General features: G+C 41.8%; 1 protein-coding gene and 1 pseudogene across 1 annotated transcript in view; one reads left to right on the top strand and one right to left on the bottom strand.

Moving 5' to 3' along the window:
• Positions 1–21,543, bottom strand: part of LOC148350345 (low-density lipoprotein receptor-related protein 1-like) — a 118,032-nt gene that overhangs the window by 24,193 nt on the left and 72,296 nt on the right. The window lies entirely within an intron of this gene.
• Positions 5,595–5,732, top strand: LOC148350346 (U2 spliceosomal RNA; annotated as a pseudogene).

Here is a 21,543-nt window from a genome sequence, read left to right as displayed (position 1 = left end):
AACCTGTATTGTTTTGTACTAAAAAATAAACATTTAATAAAATACTATGCTCTATAAAGATAAATAAAGTTAAGTTTAACCTACTTTTGGAAGATGAGCTTCAAAAATTAGGCGCCTTCCTCCTTTGTGGTAGAAAGTGGCCGGAAAAAAGCGATCCAAACATTTTCTCAACCGCATCAAGCTTTCTTATTCCACTTTCATTACAAAAGAAACGTCTCGCCTCTCCTTTACACTTTACACCAACCAAAATGAATGGATGCACGAGATTTTAAACAATAAAAATAAAAAAGTTCTTAGCGTGTAGGAGATACAGTATAGAATGTTTACACATGAAGTAGGCTGATTTCTTCTTCGGGCTGGATGCTGGGTGACCTCTCACTGCGCCACCACACGCCAGTAGCGGCAGAAAGAAGCACAACAGTTCTGTTCTGTAGCTGTTTTTGCTCCTGTTTTGCTGTCGCCGCGATCTGTTTGGTTTTGAACACTTCCGCGTTCCGAGCAATCTAATCCCTGTGACCAACGATCTCCGGATCGAGTGTGCGCTCCTTTCTCTTCTCCCCAAAACTTTGAGTAATGTTACACGAGTGGGTCCTGTTTTCTGTGCAGGTACCTGACAGAAGCTGGCGCCACACGGCGGGGACCAATTGGGCGCCATGGCAACCGTGACAGAATAACACAGGAAAAACAGAGATTCTCAGGGCTTAACGTGAGTTTTGCAGATGCTCCGACAAAAGGCGATTTACAGGACACCGTTTAAGTAGCGACAGGGAGCAATCCGTCAACGATCTTCAGCCGGTGTCCAAGGGCGGGGCCAAGTGGGCGCCATGGCAACCGTGACAGAAGCTGGCGCCACACGGCGGGGACAAATTGGGCGCCATGGCAACCGTGACAAAATTGCAAACTAAGTTTAGGGTTTTAGAAAGACCGTATCACAACACAATTGAGTTTAAACAAAGGGTAATGGTTTGAAATCAGGAAAATGCTTTGATAATTTGGGGTTTCAATTTAGGGTTTGAGAACTAGGTTATGGTTTTCAAATGTGGACTTCAAGCAGAGTTTAGTATTGTATAGGAAGTCATATTATATTGAGGCAAACATTTCAAGGTATGGTTTCAAGCTTGGATGTGTCCTTCAAGGTGTACATTTGTCCGATGAGTTTTCAAGCCATAATTTGATATTTTGTTTTTGGGATTAGTAAATGTTGGGTGAAAACTCAGATTAGGGTTTCAAACATAGGGTTTTGAGCTTTGGTTTCTTAAGGAGCGTTGATACCGATGCCTGTTTCGGTTTGAAATCAGCGTATGGGCCCACATTTAAACCCGTGTTAAAGTTTAAACCCAGTGTTTGACTTTGAAGATATCCTTTCACTTCTGATTCGACCCCAAAGGTTTTTTTGTATTGCAGCCGCGTTCTTTGGAGCTAACTGTCTGTCGCCTCATCTTAGTCGCTTTGTGACGTGTGCATGGTTTCATCTGCAGCAAACGCGTCGCCAAGACAACAGGAATAATGTGACCTTGGCCATGTAATAAAGAATCCGCCTTCGTTGGGTTACTCGCTCAGCCGTGGAAAAGTGACAACGTAACCCAAAGAGACAAACAAGACAACCGTGACGACGCGGACCGCAATAGCGATGCTTTTAAATGAGGCTATCAGGACTATGGTAAGGTTGTCAAGCCGTGGTTCATATTTAAACAGGTTTTTATTTCAGTAAGGTTTTGAGTCGTATTGTTTCAAATGGAAACAGTTTTTTTGGCAAGTTAGGGTTTTCAGATTAAGAGTCCAAGCCATTGTTTCTGACTACCAAGCTTGGCAACTCCTCCCAGTGTTGGCATCTCAAAGTTATTGGACCTAAGACTATGTTGAGCTACATTGGCGGGTCTGCGGAAGTGATTTTGGAAATATTTCTTCATCGATCTGGCCTGGCAAAATATACAACCGACGTCCGAGACACAACATGGCCGAACGGTGAATTCTTGTGGCGATTACTACACAGACTTCAGCTAAATATAATTTACCCCTATTTTCCTGTCCAGAGCCTTCGTTCTGAAAGTATTGGTTCTACTAGTGATCCCAAGAGCCAAGAAGAAAACACAGGTTCGAGAGCGTTCTCCATTCAGGCCCCGGTGTTCTGGAATTATCTGCCCTCTTAGATTTGATCTGCAACTTCAGTGGAATTGTTTAAATCTAGGCTTGAAACACATTTCTATTGTTTAGCTTATGAATGACCTAGATTTCATGTTGACAATTTCTGTGTATTGTTTATTAATGCTCCATCCATTGGATACATGGTCATCCTTTTTATCTTTTTCATTTTTTTATTGTATATTGTACTTTAAATATTGTATATTTTACTTTTATTAATATTGTTTTTTAATGCAATATCCACTGCAGCCTGGTCATCCTGGAAGAGCGATTTCTCAAGGTTTCTTCATTTTCCTTGCCTTCATGTAGGTTTTAGATCAGGGGATGGTGTCATAATAGTCCGTAGTTTGCAATAGTCTGTGGTCTCTGCAGCTCTTTGAGACTTATTGTGATTAAGGGCTAAACAAATTAAAATAACTTGACTTGACTTGATGCATTTTATGCTTAATTAGGGTTTTAGGCTTTGTTGGGATATCATTTGGGCTATTAAACCCTAGATAAGGTCTTAAAGCCACTGTTCATTCTAACAGTTTTTTTAGCCGGGTTAGCCGTTTAAAATCAAGATTTTCACTCAGAAAAGAATATTTTTAAGACCATATTGACGCTTTCAACGCTTACAGGTCGGGTGTGTCGTTTGTAGTGTCCTTAAAAAAGTTAAAAGTAAGTTGTTTATTAAGTATGTGTTTATATTGCTCTAATGCGTTGAAAGAGCCCTATTTTCATATCTGTTCTTATCTTACTTTTAGCAAGGCTGTTTGGGACAGAACACATTGGGTAGGAGGAATAGGGCTGGACAACATCATCATGCTCATCCCTGTGGGTTATTTTGTTTCTATTTATTCGTGTTGTATGAAAAAGGTGATTAAAACCCCAAGAAAGATAATAAGGAAGAGTTTCTTCAAGCCTTTATAAGAAATACAGATACTCTAAATCAGAGCCGAAAATGAAGGTGCATAAATGGAACCTGGGTTCCATTTTTAAGCTTGATCATCCCAGGCAAGTGTTCACAATAAATTGACTTCTGGAAACAAAAATCAAACATTTACAACTCTTTCACACTGTCTAAAAAGTGGCCAAAGTAATATACACATGTGCAAAGGTTGCCTCTAAATGGACACTTTGAAACCCCCCCCCAAAAAAAAAAATATGTAAAATATATTGTTCAGTTTTTTCAGATTGTGATCAAAATTGACAACTTACCAGGTAAGGCTTCAGGCTATTGCCTTACCTGTTTTCCAGCTATGATGCCCGTGCTACACTCATCTGCAGGCCTTTGATTGCAAAAGAAATTCAGGCGAAAATAAAAACATTCTAGTTCTGTGTGTTTCAACTCAGATCACTCGGTGTTAGTAGCACGTGCAGTGATTTTTTTTCACTTTCAGACAAAACTTTCAAAAGAGAACAAAACCGTCCATATTCTTCAAACGATTCAAGAAAACCATTCAATTTACCGTAAATTCCCGACTATAAGCCGCTACTTTTTTTCCAAAATGTTCAGCCCTGCGGCTTATGCAGTGAAGCGGCCAATTTATGGAATTTTTCTAACGGCCATCAGCGGCGCTGGAGTATAAAAGGTAAGATTAAGACCAGTAGAATATGTGCGACAAGAAAGACTGCAACCTCTAAGTATAAGCATACATTGTCTGTAAAGTTAATGTACGTTTCGATAATGAGGAAGACAAGGGCGATAGTTATGAGAAGGAAGTTGAGGACGATCTACCGTGAATTTCACAATTACGGGATGCTATTATCTAACAGGCACATATGATACATTGCGAGCGTGATCCTACTAGCGTGTTGGTACCTTTCAAAGGCACGGTTTGGGATGAAAGTTATATTATTATTATTAAAGCTTTGAAAACTCTCTCAGTGTACCGTCTTTCTTCGTAAATATGTGTAACCATGTATAATATGTATTTGCAACTGTATATTTTTGAAATGTATTTATTTTAGAGATTTATTCTGTTATGTGTTCTATGGACGAATCAAAAAGAAGGGGCGGAGCAAACGCGGGCTGATGGGAAGTGGGGTAAAGCTGAGTTACCGGTAGATCTGTCTGTTGTTGCAGCGGACAATAGTGGATATATATTTTTCCCACCCTTAACTTTGGAAATATACATTTTGTTTCCTTGGATTACTTTCAACGGGACCCGGACTTTACAAGTCTGCATCATACGTTAATTACGGGTATCATTTTTCCATTTATGAAATGAAATGAAATGATCTGAAATGAAATGATCTGCATTTATCTCCACTTCCAAAACGCTGTGGGCCCACCCAACAACCCGAAAAGTCAAGCAATGACCTTATTGCTATTGTGCAAGAGCGAGCTACAGTAAGCCCTGTGCGGGGGCTTGCGTTTGGCGAATCCACAACGGTTTGGAGCAACGTCAATCATCCTGCCCTCCCAAACAGACTACGAGACTTGTCATGGATGGTGGCTCATGAAGTTCTCCCAGTCAGAGCTGTAATGCACCACCGAGGAATGTCAGCGACTTCGACGTGCCCTCGACCTGGCTGTGGCGCCCAGGAGTCGGTGAGGCACCTTTTTTGTGAGTGCAGCGCTGCCAAGGTCTTGTGGACAATGGCCGAACAACTAGGAAAGTTCCCGGACTTGCCAGCAGGAGAGGTCCCTGATGCACAGTACGTGCTTTACGGGGTGAGTCGGTTGAGGAGGCATCGGAACGACTCTCGCTGCCATCAAGGACGCCATCTGGACCTCCAGAAACCTGCTGGTATGGAGGTGCAGGCAGATCCCCCCCGTGGCTGTGCTCCAAATGGCTGCAGATACCATAAAATCTGCGAGCGGCGGGCCTAGGACGCAGCCATAAAGAAGACTCGTCTGCACCCACCCGGAGGGGGGAGCCGGAGCTACACTGTGGGAGTCCCGGCAGCAACGGCCTGGGTTGTGGAACCCAGAAGGGAGAGGACCCACGCAGAAGGGAAAGGACCCACACAGAGGACTGGAAGAATGCTGCTTGGGAGGGTGGGATGGCAGAGCTATGCCCTTGCACAATAGTATTGCCTTTTACACGCTGGTTAACTACTGTTAAAAGAAAATAACTCTGAAATTGTTTAATTAATGTTGAAAATGTCAGGAAAAAATGATAAAAAGTCATATCGTCACGTCATATTGTCAAATATAAAAAAATTGTGAATATGCTTGATGGCTGTGTTTTACTGCTGTTGGTGTCGGTGGATTTGTTCAGACCGAGGACAATCGACTTTGGCCTGGACGGATCTATTGACACTAACAAAGATGTTATATAATGAAATTGTGAATATGTTTGATTTTCGAGAAGGTTTGTTCAAACCTCACTTTGTGTTTGCTGTTAAAAACGTAATATTGGAATATAATATTGTGAATGTGCTTAATTGCTGTTGAGATTGTCATGATTGTTTTCTGTTTTTAGTGTCAATAAATTTGTTCAAACCAAAAATTTATATAGCGCTTATCAGCAAGGCTTTGATGCTAAGTCCTGTAGTAGTGAGCACAGATTTTTGCAATCTGGAGATGGAATAAGAGCTTGCTCTGTCCACCCCACGCATCGGCCCGGTATTGCAGTACCTCCGGGAACGGTGCATTCGCAATGATCGCAGCAAGGCTTTAGGGCTAGGACCTTAGCTTGGCCTTTTGGCTGAGAGTAAGAGTCCCGGCTCCTTGGCTTTGTAGCGTATTATGAACTGACCGATAACGGATAATGGATAATGAATAACGAAGATAGAACAATAACCCTTAAAAACCCCAAAACCCCATATAGCGCTTATCAAGTCAATGACTTCCCAAAGTGCATTATGTGAATTTCCCTTCGGGGATGAACAAAGTATCTATCTATCTATCTATCTATCTATCTATCTATCTATCTATCTATCTATCTATCTATCTATCTATCTATCTATCTATCTATCTATCTATCTATCTATCTATCTATCTATCTATCTATCTATCTATCTATCTATCTATCTACACTGTGCTTCACATTTCCCAATAGAGACCGAGATCCATGCAGCCATGCAAGGCGTTAACCTGCTTATTGGGGGTATTGGGGGTTCAGTGTCTTACCCAAGGACACTTCGACATGTAACACGGACAAGCCGGGATTCGAACTGGGATCCCATAATCCTAAAACGATCGCTCTACCTCCTGAGCTACTGCCGCCCCCGTAATGATGCCAACTGTGGTTTCCAGGACTGTGTACTATCTATGTAGTTACAAAGATGTTAAAAATGTCAGAAACATTTTTTAAAACGCCATATGGTCAGACACAACGAAATTGTGAATATGCTTGATTGCTGTTAAGATTGTCGAGAGGGGTTGTTCAAGCCTCACATTGTTTGTCTGCTGTTATTAGTGTCAATAAATTTGTTCAAACCAAAAAAAAAAAAAATGTAGTTATAATCGTGGAACTTACAGCCTGGTCTGGGTTAAACTTGTGATGTGTCACAAGATTAAATGCGGACGCACGCGGCTTATACATGGGTGCGGCTTACAATCAGGTGCGCTCTATAGTCCGGACTTTACGGTAATTCGGGTACGTCTGGCGGTCTTGGGCGTATTGTTTTAAATGGAAACAGTATCTTGGCAGTGTTAGGGTTTCAAATTGGGAGTCTAAGCCATTGTTCTGACTACCAAGCTTGGCAACTCCTCCTCGAGCGGCAGCCCGTCGTGAATCCGAGCCAAAGGAAGCTTTACGTTTGGATCAGGAGAAAACAGCTTGGATGTGTCGGTGCAAGGGCAAGAAAAAAAAAGGCGGACATCTGATTTCCATTTGCCTCCATCACAGCTCATTATCGAGCGCCCACTGCGCCCGACATTGCCGCTGAGTGTTTAAATGACCATAAACACAAAGTGAGTGGAGAGGGAAGGCCGCTCACTCCATTTTGATGCCTCAAATCGGCTTCAATTGAAAACTTTATTAAGCCGTTCTCACTCCGTGGACGCCTGCGGCTTTAACTAGCGAGCTGTTACTCTTTTATTGCTAAACAATTCAGCTACTTTTTAAAAGGGGCGACTTAACTTCATATAGACGATTAAGGGCTCGTTATTCTTAAAAATAAAATTTGGTTTTCCAAAAAAGGAGAAAATATCGTCAGCGCAGCATGATGATACGTTTAAAATGGGGTAGAGTAAAAAGAGATTTTAATTTCTAATTATGATGACATGGGTCCAAATTGTCCCTAGGTGTGAATGAGCGAGTGAGTTGTCTGTCCCCGTGTGCCCTGCGATTGGCTGGCAACCAGTTCAGGGTGTCCCCTGCCCACTGCCCGATGATTACTGGGATGGACTCCAGCACCCCCGCGACCCTACTGAGGATAAGCGGTGCAGCTGATGAGATGAGAGATGGGTTGTAATTGCAGTGACGGGCTCATTATCACTCGCGACCTAAACGAGGGTGGTGATGATGTTTTTTGATTTGGATCCATTCATAAATATCCGTCTTGTTTGTCTTTTTGTTTGTTTGTTTGTTTGTGTGCCGGTCCATCAAAGAAAAGGAGAAAGGAGGTTGATATGACCACCCTCTAAGCTGCGCGCGTGCACAATCGCGGACTGCCTGCACATTCTCAGCGCACAAGAAAATCTATCCAGCGCAATGTTCCCTCTAAGCTGCGTGTGTGACTTTTTAGAGTTTTTCGAGAACCGGCTTCATCGGCTCGGCTCACTAAAAGGAACCGGTTCTTTCGGGTCCTAAACGGCTCTTCAGGTTGTTTTTGCTTCTTTCATCCTTATATGACAAAATATTATGTCAAATTATGCACAAAATAACTTAAAGGAAGGGGGGGGGGGGATAAAACAAAAAAGAAAGAAATACCAAAATGAAAAAGTAGAGAAAAGCTGAGAAAAAAGAAACAAAAGGAAGAGAAAAAGAAGGAAAAATTCAGAAAAAGCCAGAAAAAAGAAGATAAATAAACAAAGGAAAAAAGTAAATAGAGAACAAAAAGAAAAAAATAACAGCTGGGAAAAAATAAACACAATAAGATTTTTTAAAAGGGATTTAAAAAATAGAAAAAAAACAGGGAAAAAGAAGAAAAAGTTTGTGTTGCATTCAAATAATTTCCAGTTATACCAAGTCAATCTTGTTGCCAACATTGTACTTCCACTAAAAAATGTGATTAAATACAGTTGTGTATCGTGCAACCGACTAAATAAGCCCCCAAAAATGTTAGTGTTATGCGACAGAAGATACCAGGAAAAAAAAGAAATGGAAATCTTGTAAAGGAATTGTTGTAAAAACCGTAGGCCGCACAACCTTTGCAATATTACATAAATCAATTCATTCAAAAGTGAAAATTATTTTTGCATTGCCGGAAACTCAGCAAAATGTAACGTGATGTCAAGTTTTGGACATGTTCTATAATTAATTATCTTGCCACACTTGGGATTATGGTTGCTCACTGTTGTTTCAAGCTTTGCTCACTGACTTTGTGTGAACGCTCAGACCCGTGGAAAATTACAGGGAACATTGATGACCACCATCTTTCACATGCATGCAGGTAGGTTACCCTAGATGTGAAAATTGCAAAAACGAGTGTGATCCATTTTATGAGGAAATGACAGTAATCAGAGCCACCAGGCCTGATAGAAAAGTGCTCTGCTTGTACATGCTAGCAGCAACATGCTATCAGGGACAATGGATCACAGCTGCACGAGTGCAGTTCATTTTTTGGGTGAACATCCTTGTGCATCTGTTTTAATTCCGCGCCTCTTATAAACGAGTACGATCTGATTGTACATATCGCTCGTTATCGTTGACCCCTCCGTCGTGGACCACATACCGGGTATAAAATCCACAACACATAACGTGAAACGCATTACAGACCCAGCAGCCCAAACTTGTGTTTTTCATCGATCCGGCAGGGTGGATAACCACACGGTATCACACCGGTCTGTGACCCGAGAGGCGGAGAGAAATCGAAGGGGACGCGTCTCGGAATGCCGTCCGTGAGTAATCAGGTTTCAGAGTTGTTGCCTATCGACTGCCAGGTCAACATCACCGAGTGTTATTTTCGGAACGTTTGACGCGTAACCCAAGAAACGACGAGATTTCTATGATCTCAGTATTGTATACTGTTACTGTCTATATTAGGGGTCACTAAGTGTATACACAGTGGTACCTTTTCATTCGAAAACCTCTAAATATGAGATAAGATACGTTTTTTTGTTTGTTTTTTGTGACTAAAATCTTGTTAATATACGAGTAGTCCACGAGTCTACCACTAGAGACCGCTCACAGTTCGTGACCGTTTACCGCCAGCATCAGCTCGTCCGTTTTGCACATGCAAACTACTAAAAGCTGAACAAATGTGCTTGAAAATTCATTTCATTTAAATAATTTAAAGTTACAGTAACTTTAATTTTAAGTGTACAGTAAGTGCTTAAGTATCAATGGTCCCTTGATCTCATTTTGTCAACCTCTCCCACTTCCTCTCCTTATTAATGATTGCAAAACCCTCTATTTGTCATAATTGCCGATTGAGCGCAGCTGCGGCGGCTTAATTGGCGCCAACAGCCCGGACAGATGATTGGCTGTCACTCTCTTTTTAAACACCCGACTTCCAAGAGGAAGCCGTCTGATCGTTATGCAAACTGTTGCCTTCAGCTCAGTTTACCTTTTCGTCTGACTCCGTTTTTTGCCCTGCTTTTTTCTGCCTGATCTTTATTGCTGACTTGTTTCCGGACCCGATTACGCCCTGTTCTGCCTGCCCGTTATCTGACCTGTTTTGCCCCGTTATCTGCCTGCCTCCTGCTACCGACCTTGCTTACGAACTCGACATCGCCTTTGATCTCCAGTCCCGGCCAACGACTTGCTATTTCCGCCTGTCTCCGATCCTCCTCGCCAGACACAGAAGTGCCACTTCCGCACCGCTTGCTCGTTTTGTCGGTCAGCCATCGAATTGTGGAAGCAAGCCCTACTCTCCCTCTTTTTCAATAAAAACTGAGAAAATGAGCGCTATTGGGTCCTGCGTCCGTTTTTGGTTTGTGACACTATTAAAAAACTCAACGTGGCACCTATAAAATCATAGCAAGACAGACTATGTAGAAAACCGCGACACTATTAGCAATCTAGGTTTACATTGTCGTCTTCTACCAGAGACCGAAACAAATCGGATTAAGGCCAAAATAGGCAAGACGAGATCAGTCTTTTATTTTTTCCCCCAATAAAAATTGTCATATTGTGTAATTGTATAAATTTACAGGTATGCAATCTCCGTCACTCGAGTATGAGACTGCAGGTTTGTATTTTGTTGTAATACTGAAATATCTCACTGGTGTTAGTCATGATCATAGAATTTCTTAATTCATAACTCCATCACATATTTAGTCCTAATTGTTTAACTTCAGTTGTGTTAAATCTTATCGTCAGAAGTGACCTTCATTTCCATTGTTTGGTCAATTGTCTTATTTCCATAAGTGGAATACACAATGAGAGACAGGAAACATCAATTTATGCTTAGCAGATGTTTCAACAAGCACATCAATAATAAACAAAATAGGATTTATTTCCTCAGGCAAGGGTTAAGCGACTTGAGCCAGATTTCTCCAAAGACCACGAGGATGTCTTCAGTAGGGTAGTTATCCATTGAACTATGTCAGAACCAGAACAGGAGGAGGACCCATATGTGTAACGTTTCTCACACAAGCTTTATTTTACGGGAGTGGGGCAGTCTTGCCCGTTGACACAAACGCCAGTGATTCGTCGATCGCTGGGCGGAAAGAAGAAAGGTAGAAGTCCGGCGTGGAACAACAGGAAGACAGAGGCCGGCGAGATTGATACCAGATACACGAGCAGATACCGGACAGACTGGGTTGATACCGGACAGGACGGGACAGACTAGATCGATAACAGATACACGAACAGCTACCGGACTGACAGGGTCAATAACAGACAGGACGGGACAGACAGGATTGATACCAGATAAACGAGCATATAGGGACAGACGGGAGCGATACCGGACAGGACGGGGCAGACAGGATCGATATCAGATACAGGAGACTGGCAAAAGATATCGGACAGGCTGAGACAGGCGACAAGATACCCGATACTGGAGATTGTAGCAAGGTATCAGACAGGACGAGACAGACGGGATTAATACCAAATACTGGAGACTGGAGTCCAATATCAAACAGGACGAGATAGACGAGATCGATAGTCAAGACACACGTTTTGCGGGTGCAGAGGTTCGTTGACAGACTGACAAAGGGTGAGTGAGAGCACTGACTGAGCCTAAATAGGAGGGAAGCCAATCAGTCAACGAGCCGCAGCTGGCTCCAAACGGGCGGCCCCAATTGGGGGAAATGGGCAAACGTGACCGAATTGTATGTTTTACTTTGTAATATACTGTACATTACGGACTATTGAGTTCACCTAATTATAAGTCGCACCCAGTACATAAATAAGCCACACCCTTAAGTATAATATCACCGGTCACTGAAATAGATTATGCCACATATCATTTGAAAGCTTAAACTCTTGGGATTCAAAATATACTCATCAGAGATCAGTCTGAAACAAGATACCTGAAAACTATAAAGCCGGCGAAATTCACCATTACGTCCCCTGGCCGTCATCCACTTCTCAAACTGCTTCATTACATCAAGTTCAATCCATAACGTTCCACCGGATGCTAACGTTAGCATAGCGCTAAATCTCCTGCCCGCTGCTATCAATAAATAGCAGCTTGCACACCCCGACGGAGCTTTTATCGTCGCCGGCGACTTTAATCGGGCATGTTTGAAGACTGTACTTCCAAAATCCATTCAACACGTGGACTGAGCAATTAGGGAAAAAACACTGGACCGTGTGTACAGTGAAATCAAACATCTAGTTGGATCCGCCCATCTCTGTCTGTCCCTCACCCCCTCATACACCCCCTCCGGAGGAAAACAAAGCCTATACAACAAAGATTGTTAAAATATCTACTGTGATCCTTTATCTCTTTGTTTTCCTTACACTCACTGTAAAATGTGGACATGGAGTGCCACGTCCAATTTCGTTGTCACAGTATATCCCAAGTTGTAACAATGACAAATAAGGTATATTCTATTCTATTCTATTCTATAAAATCCAACCTTGTCAAATTTTGATTCCAAAATACACGATAATGATGACTGATGAATAGAAATCTACCTAAAACATTTGTGCTTTGTTGTAAGTCGTTTCTTGTAATCTGTTCGTTTTGCCTCATTATTTCTGTTTACAAATAAACATAAACGTAGAAGTTTTCCTACTATGGTAGTTAGCCCTCCCTTTTAAATGTTTTCCATGACGAGGGTCTGTTCATGCTAGTTTTATTCATGCACAAAGCAAAAAGTCACATTGAAGTTATTTCCTTGACACGTATATTCCACCTGTCTCACCCTCACATTTATTGCTCGGGTGCCCCTGGCAGCAGTTAGAACAAAACGCATAAATTAGCCGCATCATTGCATAAGCCGCGGGGTTGAAATCTTGTGACAAAAGTCACAGCTTGTATTCTGGAATTTTTGGTATTAACAATCAGTTTTGCGACTGCCCTTATTCGTAAACCACCTTAGTCGTTGCTTTGGTGAAATGCTACCCTCTAACCCTAACCCCAAACCATAGCTCTAACTCTAAACCCCAAACACGAACCATAACTCATAACCTGCATCCCTACACCTAAACACCAACCCCAAAACCCTTAACACTATGACCCTCACAATTGTCAGAGCTTAGTGCTCTATTGCGATTTCTGGGTGAAATCCGATGTTTTTGTGAGATCGTTCACATTACCAACTAAATATGACTTGTATGCGATCTCCTATAAATGAAATGAAAAATGAAATGATCTGCATTTACCGTATTTTCCGCACTATAAGGCGCACCTAAAAGTCTTAATTTTTTTCAAAAGCTGACCATGCGCCTTATAATACAGTGCGCCTTATATATGGCTCAATACTAAATTCGCAAGGTCTCGCAACTTACGCAACAGCCGCCGACTCGATTTTCCCCCGAACGTGGAGTAGTCCGCAGTGTATGCTGGGATTTATATACCGGCGTTTCAGTGGCTAACCAATGTGTCAATCATCATTTGAATCGATTGCTATTGGCTAAAGTTATTCGGAGCCTTGGATAGGCTAGAGGGCCGAAACAAACCCTGCAATTGGCCGAAAAAGATGTGTCAATCATCAGTTAAATCGATCGCTATTGGCTGAAGTTATTCGGAGCCTCGGATAGGCTAGAGGGCCAAAACAAACCCTGCAATTGGCCGAAAAAGATGACTGAATAGCAAGCTTGCTAAAGTACGCCATAAAGAAACATGTTTCATTAGTCTGTATTTGTAAATATTTTACTCTCCTGGATTTACTTCACTCACGGTTGTAAGAAGACCATGATTGCGTATCATTATTGAACGTGAGAACTTAGGTGAGCTATGCGGCTTTATATTTTCCCGGTATCTTGTTTTAGAACGATCTTGATGTTGCTGTGATGAATTGAGTGAATTAAACTCAATTCCAAGTGTTTATTGTCATATGCACAGTAAAGTTGCGAGCGAAAAAGAAAATAGAAACTAAGGAATGGTTGCCATTTCTTGAATTCCAAGACTTTAACCTTCCGAATGATATTTGAAATGACGCATTTAAGTGACATCGTACGGACACCGCATTCGCACGTGTCTACGACACGTATTTTTTTCTTTGCAAGCTTTGGGATGGTTAAGGGGGTAATCAGTTGGACTGAATCATCTGACTGTTTTGTCGACTTCCCATTGTAGTGCCTTATAATCCGGTGCGCCTTATCTATGGAAGATATAGGACCAAAAACTATTTTTTGGGGGTGCGCCCTATAACCCGGTGCGCCCTATAGTGCGGAAAATACGGTATATAGAGCTTTTCAAGTCAATGACTTCCCAAAGCGCTCCACATTTCCCAATAGCGGCCTTGCAGCCATGTAAGGCGCTAACCTGCTTATTGGGGGTATTAGGGGTTCAGTGTCTTACCCAAGGACACTTCGACATGTAACACGGACGAGCCGGGATTCGAACTGGGATCCCCTGATCCCAAGACGAGCGCTCTACCTCCTGAGCTACTGCCCCCATCCCACAAAATGCACAAAATGACTCAAAACCTTCGAAGGAACTGCTCGTCAGTTTTCAGCTATTACTTTGAAGTACCCAGTGTCAAAACACAGTGGTTAAAAAAAAGAACCTCCCTTGTATTTTTACGGTGAATGAGTTCCAGAATACAACGAGTCCCAGCGCAACTTAAGAGTGCCTTTGTGCGATCGGGTGGGCGCTCAATTACGCTGTGACGTTACAGCATCTCCCGTAAAGATCCGTTTATGTCAGCGATTTGTAGTTTACGACTTACCTGGCGGTAAATACCCAAGCTGTTGGTTCCGTTTGCATGGCCGTGAATACGAAAGAAAGGGTTCACTACCGATAATGAATCCCATGTTTATCTAATCTATTCTTGGTTCACACTGCAGGGAAATTGATGGTTTTTCCAACGATGTGACCCGGTTCGGATCCATTAAAGTCTGTCTGAACAGCCCAAATCCGATATTTTCACACCAGATCCAGGCCACATTCACATGTAGTCCTGAATCTGATACATCTGTAATTTTCTGGAATCCGACGTCTGTGTAAATGGCAGGACCGGCCCAAGTCCTCATGGGACCCTACGCAAAATTGGATTTGGGGGCCCCTATTACTTGATATATCCAGACCTGTGTATGAGGGGGTGAGGGACAGACAGAGATGGGCGGATCCGACTAGATGTTTGATCTTACTGTACACACGGTCCAGTGTTTTTTCCCTAATTGCTCAGTCCACGTGTTGAATGGATTTCGGAAGTACAGTCCTTCAACATGCCTGATTAAATTAGGTCACTGTTTTAAGCACTTCATTTGTTACTTAGTTTTGAAGTATTCATGTTTAAAAAAAAAAAAAAAAAAGGATTTCTGGAGTGGATTTTTTATCGAAGTTCTGTAGTTTTTTTGTAGTGTTACCGTAGTTTTATTTTTGTAATATTTTTGTAGGATTTCTGAAATAATTTTTATGTGGTATTTCCATTGAAGAATTTTTTTAGTTACTTTAACTGGATTACTTTCAATTTCTTTTGGATTACTCCAATACCAAATATGCTTATAAAAGACAAAATAAACTAAATATGAATAAAATTACTAAATTTTGTGCATGGCAAAAATGATGTTGGCAAGCTGTTTGGATTTATTTTCATTTTGTTTCTGTCGCATTTTATGTTAGTTTTGCCGAAGATCAAAGAGATCAAAGCCAGGAGAGAAAGCTTACCACGTGTTGTGAGTCATCATTTTATTCATATATAGTTTCTTTTGTCTTTTAGCATATTTGGTATTGGAGTAGGGCAGCACGGCGGGGCAGTGGTTAGCACGTGTGCGGCACAGTTCTGAGGTCATGGGTTCAAATCCAGCTCCGGACTTCCTGTGCGGAGTTTGTATGTCCTCCCCTTGCTTGCGTGGGTTTTCTCCGGGCGCTCCGGTTTCCTCCCACATTCCAAAAACATGCATTTTCAGGTGAATTGGCCGGTCCAAATTGTCCCTAGGTGTGAATGAGCGAGTGAGTTGTCTGACCCTGTGTGCCCTGCGATTGGCTCGCAACTAGTCCAGGGTGTCCCCTGCCCACTGCCCGGAGATGGCTGGGATGGGCTCCAGCACCCCCGTGACCCTAATGAGGATAAGCGGTACAGCCAATGGATGGATGGATGGTATTGGAGTAATCCAAAAGTAATTGAAAGTAATCCAGTTAAAGTAACCCTACCCAACCCTGCTTACGCTTAAGTTTTTGAGATTTCCCTTGCCTGCATGCCTATCTCAGATCATGGGATGGTGTAATTCTGGCCTGTACAGTCCTTTAAGACATTGTGTGATTAAGCACTATCCAAGTAAATGTTTACTTGCCTTAGGCTAAGAGTTTAGAGGGACAGCCGGGTCTTTTGCAGTGGTTGTAGACTCACTCTATTTTCATATTAATTCTCGTACAGTGCTTTGGAACATGTGTTAATGTTGCGAAATCTTCACATTCCTGCTTTGAACACTTTTACAACTTTATTCCGGACCTGGTGTCTTTTTGGGTCTTTACAATGATGTCTGTTCTCCAGTGTCTGCTTTCACGGACCTCTGAGCCTCTGAGTGAATTGAACTTGTCGGTCATTTAGGTCAACTTTCGAGGATTTAGAAGTCATCGGGGAATTTCTGGAGTCAGTTGGCGGGGCTAAGATAACAGGGGGGCAATCAATTTGCAATAGTTTTTTCCCATTTTGTTGTAGGTATAATACAAAATGTTGAAATAATTTGGTTTTACTTGACGATTGTGTCACGTAGGTTATTGAAGCCTGACTATATGACAGAAAGTCCTTGTGTGGGCCAATGCTAGGTTTAAATTTTCAGTCAACAGCAACCGTCAAAATGGCCGCAGTTTAGATTGATGTTTTTTCTAATCAGTAACAAAAACCATATCAAACTAAACAGTGTTTTAACTGAACAATTTATTGCCAAACTACTGGGAAATTGATTACAGTTATCACTTTCATCTATTCAACTACGGGTTTTTTGTTACGTTTAAGTTTTATCGGCACCGTTCCAGTTGACATTCCTCAGAGGGCGTCGTTAGCAAGCTAACCGGAGACCGTTGATGACAGTCAAGGAGTCTTATGTTGGATAGCAAACACCATTTATGACTGAGCAGCTGACTTAGTTAGCTTGAGCATCTGGCACAGAAGTTGTTTAAATTTCTGTTCATAGGTTAGGGTTAACTCGCTAATCTGACACCACAACTTCTTAACTAGCTCCCTGGACCACTAGCGTCATTAGATTGCACAATTAGCACATGTGTCATACTCCAAATTAGTAAGTCCTCATCCAGAGTAATCAAACTGGATTCATATCTCAAGGCCGCTAGTACTATTTGCGTTGTCAGTTTGCAAAGCTAGCGATCAAGTAAAGTAGCAATTGGATTTTAAACCTGCAAAGCTAGCGATCAAGATAAAGACAGATGGTACTATCAAGCGATCTCACTTCATGAAATCCCCGAAGACAAGGAACGATCTTCAGTAAATCGTAAACTGGATTTTGTTGTGCTTCATATTAAGATAACCTTTACCCTACATTGAAATATTGTATGTGTTTCCCACTTCGTTTTACAGTACTGATTTTTCATCATTATCACCTTTATGCATTCTGATGTATCTCAGAAGCGTGAACTTTATCTCAAATGGTGTAATTGCTGAAAGGGTGTTGCGTTTTCGCCTGGTGTGATTCATGACACACCATGGCCTCTTGAGTTTAACTTGGATTGATACAGCACGCTAAGAAGAATCACAGAAGGCAATGCTGTTAAGTGTGTAGTGAAAATATTTGGTTTTATATTTCAATATATAATTTAGCCATAACGTGATCCTAGCACGTAACCAAAAACATCCATACATCCATTTTTTCCGCTTAACCGGGGGTTGGGTTTGGGAGAAGCCAAGACCTCTCTATCCCCAGCCACTTCATCCAGCTCATCCGACAGGATCCTGATGCACTCCCAGGCCAGCCTAGAGACTTAGTCAATCCAGTGGGTCCTGGGTTGGATTTATGGATTACCAGAGCCTAGCCAATTGTAATTTGTGAGATCGTTGAGGTTCCTCAAGGCCCTCAAAGGGGCTCTTAGACGCCTACTCGGAATCTGATTGGCTAAAACAAAATATTTTTAAAAGACGTATTTTACAGGGCATGGCCTTCGGGATGTTTTGTGAAGGCCTCCAGGTTTCTGAACCCAGCAACAACTAATGGCTAAAGATTCAAAGTGGTTATTGTCATATGCACTTTAAAGAACCACGTTTCCCTGCACAATGAAATTCTTACTTCATCCAGCTCATCCGACCGGGTCCCGAGGCGTTCCCAGGCCAGCCCAGAGACCGAGTCTATCCAGCAGGTCCTGGATAGCCTCCTGCTGGTGAGACATGCCCAGAAGACAACAGACATGCAGCTCAAAATCTGGATTGTGTCTTGTCGGTCTTGTGCTCGGCTTAAGATCTTAGTTCTAGGCTGAAAGTGGCGGTGAAAAACTTTTCCTGATTGTTTGCGTAAGAATTGTCTTTTGCTATTGAATCAACACAATATAGGTATTTCCTTGTACATCTGGGTCTTTTGAAGTTCAATGGCTGTTGGTGGATATGGTGAATTACCACACCTTAGCCAATCATAATTTATGAGACCTGTGAAGTTTTCTCTAGGCCCTTAAGAGGGCTCTTAGACGCCAACTCAGAATCTGATTGGCTTAACCAACATCTTTTTCATGGACGTATTTCACGGGACATGGCCTTCAGGATTTTTTGTGAAGGCTTCCAGGTTTCTGAACCCAGCAACAACTAATGGCTGAAAATTCAATTTGGTTATTGCCATGTGTACATTAAAGAGCCACGTTTCCCCGCACAATGACAGTCTTATTTTGCTGTCCACACAGTTGCCAGCGTAAAAATAAACTAGGAAACTTTATACTTGTATACATAGAACAATATTACGGATATTAAAAGATAAAAATACAAGAATTATTCAAGACGAGTTAAGGCAATAAGATGAAAATAGATATAAAACACAAGATTAACGCATATATGAAAGCCCACATCTGTAAGCTACCAAAGGAAGCTGAAGACAATTTGGAACCATTGATTAGGTATTGAAGGATTTTATACATTTGACTATAAATAATTTTATACGATTGAATACAAATTACATTTAATGCAAAATACATTCACAGGGTATTCCAGACACTCTTTGACGAGATGGTGAAGCCCAGCGGGGGCTTCCTTGGCACACCCAGGGAGGAGTCGGCACGCCATTATGCGGGGAGAAGATGGCCAATAGGAAAAAGCTAAAGGACTTGAAAAGGAGGCTTCCCAGAGACTCCAACATCGCTAATTCGGCCATTTTCGATGGAGTACATTTAGTTAAATTGTTAATGAAATTAAATCTGCCCCCGTGTGGAAATGTTGGCTATCTTGTTCATCTTTTCCCTCAAGAATCGAGCGCGCATGCATTGTTGGATGAATGTAGGTTGTGTTTAGTTAATGGAGTCAGATACAGCAGAACCTCAGTTTTCGAACGCCTCTCAGTTCGAACAAATCGGAGTCCCACCAAAAATTTCGAGAAATTCTTGCTTCGCTGTTCGGTCAAAAAATCGGAGTGCCTCTTTTTGCTTTCGCTTTTTATATCGGTGAACGGAGTGTTTTAGCCCCTAACTATGCCTCCGAAGAAGGTGGGTGCAAGCAGGACAGATGAAAAAGGAAAGTTGTTCGTACAACTATTGCCTTTAAGAAAGACATACTAGCCAAATATGAAAGAGGTGTGCGAGTGCCTGATCTTGCCTGCGCCTTCTGCTGACCACCACAAAGGTAAGAAATCCTATTCATAATTCTTTTCTTTATCCTTTTTTTTATTTTTACACGTTCATGTTAGCATAATCTTTCGTACGGAAGATTACGATAACGCAAACGTACAATTAGCCTGGGTTAGCTTTATGATTACGTTGAACATTCAGGTAAACATTCAGGGTGTTGGAACTGAGCCCAAAATTCAGGGTGTTGGAACAGAGCCCCCTTTCCAATGAAGCGCTAGCCACTTGTTGTGGAGACCCGGGTGCTAAATGACTTGTAAACGACCTGATTTTTTTATTTTTACACGTTCATGTCAGCGTAATCTTTCGTACGGAAGACTACGATAACGCGAACGTACGATTAGCCTGGGTTAGCTTCATGTTTACGTTAAACATTCATAGTAAACATTCAGGGCGTTGGAACGGATTAAAACAATTTACATTGTTTTTAATGGGAAAATTGATTTCGGTGATTGAACAAATCGGTTCTCGAACAGGGTTCTGGAACGGATTATGGTCGAGAACCGAGGTTCCACTGTAACTAATTCGAACAATTTGGTAAACGGTACATTTTGATATTGAATTCCCAACAGTATTGATGGACAACATATAGTTATATAACATGTTTCTGCTATCTTTAAGGCCTTGCAGGCCCTCAAACCCCACCAGTGGATTGCTCCGAACACCGGCAGTGACTTGTTCCAATATATAGCAACCAACCCTACAATGTCTATAATGTCTACAAGATTCAGCATCTCCATGGGAACTAAACATTAAACCCAATTTCCTGTTTTGTGTGAATTGTTTTTTTTTTTCATTTTTCCCAACAAAGTGAACTGGCCCCGGGGTCAAGCAATCTCACTCTTTCACCCCACCGGCCAACCCCTGAACATTTAATCCCAAATCAGCCCCCGTGGCCTTGTAGAAGCACATCTCACCAGGATTGAGGAACACCCCGCGGCACTTTTTGTCCGACCTCCTCTCATCTCCCGCCCTCCAATTCCCTTTCGCTTTCTCCCCGGCTAAACAAATTTGATCCCGATTCAACCTCGCCGGCTTCCTGTGCAGCCCCGAGCTGCGCACATCCGATTTAACAAGCTAGCATTTGCATGGCGCTTGGCTACAATATATCCTTTTACGCCGAGCGCGCCCTCAGACATTATTGATGAAGCCTTGGAAAATGTTCTATGAGATTCCACCTCTTTCCTGTGCTGCCCGTCGCTATGCTTCCACACTCTGTTGTCCTTCAAATAAAGCAACAGGTTTTTATAAAATTCTCCTAGAATCATTGTTTTTAATGTTCTTGCAGAAAATTATGCCTCAAACTGAACTCTCTGTTTTGAAGAAGCTAAATTGTAGGGTTAAGTGATCTATCGGACAGATAATGGCAAAAAAGACGTTGCAGATATCAGTGCAAAGAAAAATAAGGTATACCGTATTTCCTGGACTATAAGGCGCACCCGAAAACTCCAAATTAGCCAGAAATTCGAACGCGCTCCTTATAATCAGGTGCGCCTTGTATGCGTATAAATTGGAAATGCGTTACCATATTTATTGAATGTTAGATCAGTCGATACATTTAATCAGGGTTGGGTAGGGTTACTTTAACTGGATTACTTTCAATTACTTTTGGATTACTCCAATACCAAATAATCTAATAAAAGATAAAACAAACAAAATTTGAATAAAATGACTAAATTTTGTGCAGGCTTGGAATACATGGAACGGCAAAAAATGATGTTGGCAAGCTGTTTGGATTTATTTTCATTTTCTTTCTGTCGCATTTTATGTTAGTTTTGCCGGAGATCAAAGAAATCAAAGCCAGGAGAGAAAGCTAACCACGTGTTGTGAGTCATCATTGTATTCATATTTAGTTTCTGTTGTCTTTTTTTAGCATATTTGGTATTGGAGTAATCCAAAAGTAATTTAAAGTAATCTAGTTAAAGTAACCCTACCCAACCCTGCTTTTAATCGCTGATAAAAATTGCATAACCATGGTGGCAACAAGTGTGAACCACATCGCAATGCTAAGAGCACCGAGGCTGCTAG

Source organism: Urocampus carinirostris, chromosome 16, assembly GCF_059441175.1.
Source record: "Urocampus carinirostris isolate Australia breed hairy pipefish chromosome 16, RoL_Ucar_1.0, whole genome shotgun sequence".
NCBI classification, from domain to species: Eukaryota; Metazoa; Chordata; class Actinopteri; order Syngnathiformes; family Syngnathidae; genus Urocampus; species Urocampus carinirostris.
This window is presented reverse-complemented; position numbering and strand designations above follow the sequence as displayed.